The 8,526-nt window shown below is 37.6% G+C and overlaps 1 pseudogene across 1 annotated transcript; it reads left to right on the plus strand.

Annotated features, from left to right (window-relative positions):
• Positions 1-6,032: 6,032 nt before the first annotated feature.
• On the plus strand, positions 6,033-7,172 carry LOC308263449 (cathepsin D-like; annotated as a pseudogene). Its single transcript has one exon. The product of its transcript is annotated as a cathepsin D-like (transcript).
• Positions 7,173-8,526: the final 1,354 nt, after the last annotated feature.

The following is an 8,526-nucleotide window of genomic DNA, read 5'->3' on the forward strand; positions in this document are numbered from 1 at the left end:
TAAATAAGGATAGTTTTAGCTCCTCTCTTCCTATTTGAATTCCTTTGTTTTCTTTCTCTTGTCTTATTGCTGTGGCAAGAGTCTCAAGGTCTATATTGAAAGGAGTGTTGATAATGGGCATACTTGTCTTGTTCCTGATTTTAAAGGGAATGTTTGCAGTTTTTCTCCATTCAATATGATGCTGGCTTTGGGTTTATTGTATACAGCCTTGATGATGTTGAAATATGTTCCTTCTAATCCAATTTTCTGCAGTGTTTTTTAACATAAATGGGTATTGGATTTTGTCAAATGCTTTTTCAGCATATATTGATATGATTATGTGGTTTTTGTTCTTAGTTCTATTTATGTAGTGAATAACATGTATTGATTAGCATATGTTGAACCAGCCTTGCTTTTCTGGGATAAAACCAACTTGTTCATGGTGTACAATTCTCTTGATATGATTTTGAATGTGTATAGCTAGTATTTTGTTTAAAATTTTTGCATCTATGTTCATTAAGGATGTTGATCTGTAATTTTCCTTTCTTGAAGTATTTTTATTTGGTTTGGGGATTAATGTGATACTGGCCTCATATAAGGAATTAGGAAGAATTCCATCTCTTTCAATTTCCCAGAACAAGTTGCAAAGTACAGGTATTAGTTCTTCACTGAAAGTTTTGTATAATTCAGCTGGAAACCCACGAGGACCCGGGCTTTTCTTTGATGGCAGAATTTTGATTGCTGTTTTTATTTCTTTGTTTGCTATTGGTTGGTTAAGGCTTGCTATGTCCTCTTGGTTCAATTTAGGTAGATTATATGTGCTTAGAAATCTATCAATTTCTTCCATGTTTTCCAGTCTCTTGGAGTATAAATTGTCTAAATAGTTTCTGATAATCTTTTAAATTTCCCCTCTGTCTGTGGTGATGTCTCCTTTTTCATTTCTAATTTTAATGATTTGAGTTGATTCTCTCTTTCTTTTGATTAGGATGGTCAGCGGTTTGTCAATCCTATTAATCTTCTCAAAGAACCGGCTTTTTGTTTTGTTGATTCTTTGAATTATTTTTGTTGCTGTTGTTGTTGTTCTCTATTTCATTTATTTCTGCTCTCTGACTTTAATAATTTCCTGCCTTCTGCTGGCTTTGGGATTAGACTGTTGCAGTCTTTCTAGATCCTTGAGTTGTGTCATTAGGTTGTTTGCTTGGTGACTTTCTGTTCTTCTTATGTGGGCTATGAACTTCCCTCTCTACACTGGCTTAAAAGTGGCCCATAGATTTTGGTAAATTCTTTCTCTATTTTCATTTAATTTCAGAAATTTCTTTATTTCTACCCTAATTTCCAGTCTTATCCACTCATCATTCAATAATGTATCATTCAATCTCCATGTATTTAAATAGTTTCTTTTGGGCTTCCTGTTGTTGATTTCTACTTTAATTCCATTATGGTCTGTAAAGATGCAGGGAATTATATTACATCTTTTGAATTTGCTGGTGCTTGCTTTGTGTCCCAGAATGTGATCTATTTTGAAGAAGGTGCCATGGGCTGCTGAGAAGAATGTGTATTCTGTTGTTCCTGGTTGAAATATTCTGTATATGCCTATGAAGTCCATTTGCTTTATACTTTTCATTAGTTATGAAGAATCTTTACTCATCTTTTGCTTTGAAGGTCTATCCAGTGATGTGAGAGGTGTATTGAAGTCTCCCAGAATTATTGTATTTGGGTCTATTTGAGATCTGATGTCCAAGAGGGTTTGTTTTACAAATGTGGCTGCACCCACATTCAGGGCATAAACATTTACTATCATTATACCTTCTTGGTGGATTGTTCCTTTTAAGAAAAAGGAAGTGTCCTGCTTTGTCTTTTCTGATGTGTTTTAGCTTAAATTCTATTTTGCTGGATGTCAGTGTTGCTACTCCTGCCCATTTTCGGTCCCCATTGGCATGATATATCTTTCCCATCATTTCACTTTCAGTCTGTATATGTCTTTTGCTGTAAGGTGAGTTTCTCACAAACAGCATATATTTGGCTTATATTTTTAATCCACATTGCCAGTCTGTGTCTTTTGATTTAAGAGTTAAGTCCTTTGACGTTTAGTGTTATTATAGAAATATGATGTTTGTTTCCTGTCATTTTGTGTTCTATCTTCTGTTGGATTTAGTATTATTTCTTCTTACTTAGATGCACTGTTGATCAACTTCATCTCTTCTCTGGTTCTAGAGTCTTCTACTTTTTTCTTCCTTATGGTGTATTATTTAATCAAAGAAAAAAACTGAAAGAGGAAAAAGAAAAAAGATAAAAAGAGTGAGAAAGATGAAAAAAGGACAAGAATAAAATAAAAAGAACTAGTGATTGTATGAGACCAGAAAATAAAGCAAACTATCAAATATATTTAAAAAAGTAAAAGAAAGAAGGGGAAATAAAAATAACAAAATAAAAGCAAACAAACAAAAAAAAATAGTCCTACTAGTTTACAAATATGGGGTGGGTCCATATAATATTTGAATGTCTGATTGCTGTGGTAGCTTTCAGAGTATAATGCAATGTCTCTTAATTTGCTCTGTACTCTATTGTCAGCTTCTTAAGCTTTGGACACCTTCCTTTCCTTTGACAGCTTTGGGTTTATGTGTCAGGGTGTCTGGTGTCACTGTTAATTAATTCTGTACAAGTCCCAGGTTCTGTGTATTTCCAGCCTATATTTCACGCCTCTGCACTCTCCATCCTAGACTCAGGCCTGTGATTCCCTGCTGCAGGGGTAGAGGATGTCCAAAGTAGTCTTGGAACCTCCTTCTGAGGCCCTATGGAGGTATTGTGTCTTGATGACTTTTCCTGTGTCTCTGGAAATATTATTATTATTATTATTATTATTATTATTATTATTATTTTTGGTGGTACTGGGGTGTCTGGAAATCCTTCTACCTCTGGGATACACTCCCAGACCTATATTTTATATATATATTTTTTATTTGGAAACAGGGTCTCCTAAGCCAGCACAGCTGGCTTCAAACCTGTGCGATCCTCCTAGCTCCACATGCAGCCCAGTTGTGTCTCTCTGTCAGAATCTTGAGAGTTGTCTGGTTGGGTAGACAAAGGTAACATCTAAAGCAGTTCTTGAAAAGATATCAGTCTTTTCTTGATCATAAATGGTTAAAGAGTTGTAGGTACTGGGTCAGTAATGGAGCAGACCAGCTACCCTATGAAAGTACATGGACTCAGACTCACAAAACAGAGATAACCCAAACACCCACTCTGCCAAATGGGGTGCATGCTTAGAGCAATGAACATGATTTTCTCATGGCCCTTTGTTGGAACAGTTATATACTTTGCTGGGGATAGTACAGTTCTAAGTAACCACCCCCTCAGAACCTATGGATGTGTAAGATGCCCCAAGTTGCTATAAGGGAGACCCTCTATACCAGCAAAAAAAATGATATACTGATGGATCTTGTCATGAGAAACTGGCCATGTGGGCAGTTGTGGCCTTACAGTCTACTATGGAACCATTTTGGTGTGAGACATGTGCCAAATACTCCAGCCAATGGGCCAAGCTCTCAGCAGTCTGATTAGTTCTCATGAAGGAGACTGGGCCCTTGCATGGCTGTACAGATCACTGGGTAGTCTATAAGGAAATAATTCTATGGCTGCCTCTTTGGGCAACATAGACTTATTTATTGAACACCTCCCTTTGTAGGGAAAATATATGTGCAAGGACCTGTGGAAATGAATATCTGGGAAAAGGCTATTATGTATCATGTTCTTGGGTGTAGGCCTTTACAGAACCTCCTAAATGATGCTGTCAACACTCTAGCACAAGTTTAGCCCCAGTATTTGGAAAAATTGAACACTTTAATGGACTCCTGAAGGAGTAGCTAAAGGCCTTGATGCCCCCATTGAAAGAGGTAGCGGACACATGTGCCTTTAACAGAACAGCTTTTTAATTGATAATCTTGTCACACTGGGCAAGCACCTTAAGTAGAGTAACAGCAGGGATCTCCCATACTTTGAAGATAACAGGGAGCTCAGAAGACTCACAGGTATGACAAGAGGGGAGAGAAAAAGCCCTCTATTCCCTGCAACTAAACCCTTGGCCCCTGACTGGCAAGATGCCTAGAAGTGTTTCTGGCATGTGCAAAAATTATGAGCTGCACTCCTGGAGCAATAGGGCCCAGAATAGAAATCTCAGTTACAACTAGACCCTTTAATAGCTGTCTGTCCTTGTCCTCTATGGGTCATGCTTCCCACATGGGTAGAAGTCGCAATTCAGAAAAACACACATGCCATAAGACTATGGCCTATTCCACTGTATACTGTGAATAATGCTTGCAGGACAAGCATATTGCCTGGATCCTCCCAGGGGGAAATGACTTACCTATAATATCCTATCTGCCCTGTTCTACCACCCAGCTTTTTGTTAGGAAATAGCCTTCTTTCCAGAGCACATACCTTTGCAAGATTTCACATCACCTCCCATTGCTGGGTTTGCACCAAGCAAAATAAAAATCTTCCCAGGGAGAATCACCCCTTCTACTGCAGACAACTGGACTACCTTATGAACATGAAACCATAGCAGCCCAGAATGGGATAAATTTGGTTCAAAAACTAACCTAAGAAGACTATAAGGTTATTTTTAAATTTTTGATTACTGAAAACTACAAAAGTAATACCTATGCAGTGAATGGAAAATTTCATCATCTGCTTCTGAAAGTAGTTATTCTGCTTTAAAGACATAGAAACTTACTTGAACAAAATTGTTGATTTCCACTAGTGAAAAATGAGTAGCACTGAGTTTATGCATGCTAATATATATATATATATATATATATATATATATATATATATATATATATATATATCAGTATTTTAAATAAAAAAGATAGTCCTTAAAGTGACTCGATTTTTGAGACCAGATAGATGTAAACTACAAGTCTCAGAGGTAGTGTTTTTTTTTCTTTTTTTCTTTTTTTTTGGTGGTAGTAGGGATGGAACCCAGAGGTTTTCTACCTCTGGGCTATACTACCAGACCATTTTTTACATTTTATTTGGAAACAGGGTCTCACTAAGTTGCTGAAAGCCTCACTAAGTTGCTGAAAGCCTCACTAAGTAGCTGAGGCTGGCTTTGAACTCATGCAATCCTCCTGTCTCAGCCTCCCAAGCGCGGGGATTACAAGTGTACGCCATCATGCCCAGCTTTCTAACATTTTTTAACAAAGTAGTTTTAAACTTCTTTTCTATTTTTAGTAAGTATTTTCAGTAAAGTTTATTTTAGGCCATTTGGAGTAACTAGACTCAAGTTTTTAGTGATAAATTTCTTACATGTTGTCATTTAATTTTAATCAAAATAAGACAATACCAAAAATGTTAATGAAAGCACATTTTCAGTCAGCCTTGAAAAGAAGGGAAATACATTAATTTAAAAGTGACAGTGATACACAAGTCACTAATCCATGCTGAATTTGAAGAATGAGCACTTCTTTTTTGTGTGTAAAAAGTTTAATATACAAGAAAAATTTTTTTCAATTAATTGTTTGTGAATGTGTGAAATACTTTCCCCAAGGTCTTTTGGTAAAAGAAAGCTGATTATATTAATAGTATTTTAAATCACTATGTAAACCAGAGGAACTTGTACCCAAGTTGACTCAATATTCCAGACTCCAAAGTAAAAGAGATCTGGTTTAATTATTTATTTATTTATTTTGGTGGTACTGGAGATGGAACATAGGGGCTTTCTACCCATGGCTACACTTCCGGACTTATTTTATACTTTATTTGGAAACAGGGTCTCTTAAGCCAGCTGAGACTGGCTTCGAACCTGTACAATCCTCCGTCTCAGCCTCCCAGGCATGGAGATAACAAACATGCACCAGCATGCCTGGCTGCTTTTTATTAATTGTATGTATTCATTTATAAACAGTGTTTGAGGGGGAAGAGAACGTAACCATACAAATCAAAACAGAGCAGAATCCTTCCTACTATCTTAGGCTATTGGAGAAGATTCAGTGAAAGTGTTCAATTAGTGTGAAATACATTTTCAGACAATAAAAACTACTCAAAGTAAAGCAATGATCCACTCAGACCTAGCCTCCGCCTCCACACAGCCCCTTAGACTACTGTTGATTGTCATTGGCCTGCTGGCCCTGTCCAAAGCAGCACTCATCAGAATCCCCCTGCACAAGTTCACTTCTATCCATAAGACCATGACTGAGATGGGAAACCTGTACGTAAACCAGATTGTTCAGGGCCCCATGAATAAGTACTCCATGCAGTCAGCTGCTGGGACCAAGAGACTGATGCCTGAGATGCTCAAGAACAAGGATGCCCAGTACTATGGAGATAGTGGCATTGAGACCCTTCCACAGTGCTTCACGGTGGCCTTTAACACTGGTTCTTCCAACCTGTGGTTTCCCTCCACACATGAAAAATTGGTGGACATACCCTGCTGGATCCACCACAAGTACAACAATGACAAGTCCAGCACCTACGTAGAGAGTGGCACAACCTTCCATGTCCACTGTGGATCTGGTAGCCTCTCTGGGTACCTGAGTCAGGACACCATGTCAGTGTCCTGTAACCCAGTTCTATTGGGCCTGGGGAGGCATCAAAGTGGAGAGTCAGACCTTTGTGCAGTCGGGAATCAGCTTCATCTTGACTATATTTGATGGAATCCTGGGCTTGGTCTAACCCCTCATCTCTGTCAGCAATGTGGTGCGGAGCTTTGACAACCTGATCAAGCAGAAGCTGGTTGACCAGAATGTCTTCTCCTTCTACCTAAACAGGTATCTCACTGGACAGCCTGGAGTGGAGCTGATGTTGGGCCACATCTACTTCAAGTACTACCAGGGATCGCTTTCCTACCTAAACATCATCCAGAAGGCCTACTGGCAGGTGCAGATGGACTGCTTAGACATGGGCAATGTGCTGACCCCGTGCAAGGAGGACTGTGAGGCCACTGTGGACACAGAGACCTCTCTCTTGGTGGGCCCTGTGGACGAGGTGAGAAAACTGCAAAAGGCCATTGGATCTGTGCCCCTCATATAGGGTGAGTACATCATTCCTTGCTCAGAGGATTGCACACTCAAGGTGCTGCAGGCTAGGAGAGCCTGCCTGAGTGTCTTCATGGGCATGAATATTCCTAGCTCAGAGGGCTGCTCTGGATCCTGGTTTACATTTTTATCCACCACTACTACACAGTGTTTGTTTAAATAAATAAATAAATAAATGAACAAATAAATAAACAAATTAAAAATTGAAAGAGCAAAATGTTTCAGAAGTAATGTGGAATTATATGTTAAAATGTAAACTAAAGTCATTTTTTGTTTATGAAAAAATGCAAATGTAAGAAAAAAAATTTCAAATATATGACAATTATGAAGTGAATATAATAGTTTGGCAAAAAGGAAAAGACATGTGTACTTCTTTAAAGCACTGTTCTCTTTTTACAGTACCAGGATTGTGACCCAGGAGTGCTCTACCTGTGAACTACATTTCCAACCCTTCTTATTTTATTTTTATACAGTATCTTGCCAAGTTGTCTAGGATAGCTTCAAACTTGTGACTTTCTTTCCTTTGTGTCCTGAGTAACAGGGAATACAGATGTGTACTACCACACCTAGTAGATATATATTTTTGCAAACTTTTTTCAAAATATTTTCTGTATATCATTCAGATGATTCTCATGCAGGGTTAAAAGATAAGACTAAGAAATGATATAATCCAGCTCCCATAGTCAAAATTAGAAAACTGAGATACACAGAGTTTAAGATTTAACTTTTTCCCACTACTGTTCAGTAGATTTGTTTTGAAAATCATGTATTTTAAAATCACAACAATATTCCTAAAGAAATGTCATCCATACAATGTCTATGGTGGGTAAATCTTATGCAATCTTTTAATATGTAAGATTATGAGCCAATATTCTAAATAATGTGTTTGATCCCCAAGTTAACCAGTTCAAGTAATCTGGCTTGTATTCACCAAAGTGTTAAATTTTTTTCTAGGCCTGGCGCTGTGCAAGTAAGTGGGTTCCTGTAATTATGCAGCATATGGAATAGGGAAAGCTTTCTTGGGTGTGCTACTCTGTATTCTTTGTAATGTCACTCATTATTCTATTTGACTTTAATTGTGTTCTTAGGTGGGTATGTTAAAGAGTAATGATGCATTTAGCCTAAATCAAGACTTACAGAGATGTGAAGATAAAAAAAAGAGAGTAGAGGCTATAATAGTTAAAGATTTTACTTTTTCCTTTTGGAAAGACCATATCCTGAGGATTTTATGTGAAAAAATTGAAGCAGTTAGAGTCAATCTCCTGGTACATGTGTTACTATTCCATATCCCTGCAATAAAGCTGATATTATAAGTCTGCCATCCAACCTGGAAAGATATAGTAAGCTATTGTGCAGTGAGAGCCATTATCCAGTTCAATACTGCTGGCTTTAATTGAGTAGAGTGTGCACATAATATCCCATTGCCTTAGTAAAAGAAAAAAATACAACTTCCCACTTTGTATCAAGTAAAATGCTAGTCGTTTCACAGAGAAGTATGAGTTTCAGTTCCAGA

The sequence above is a fragment of the Muscardinus avellanarius genome (genome assembly GCF_963383645.1).
Source record: "Muscardinus avellanarius genome assembly, chromosome: 5".
In the NCBI taxonomy this organism is placed as follows: Eukaryota; Metazoa; Chordata; class Mammalia; order Rodentia; family Gliridae; genus Muscardinus; species Muscardinus avellanarius.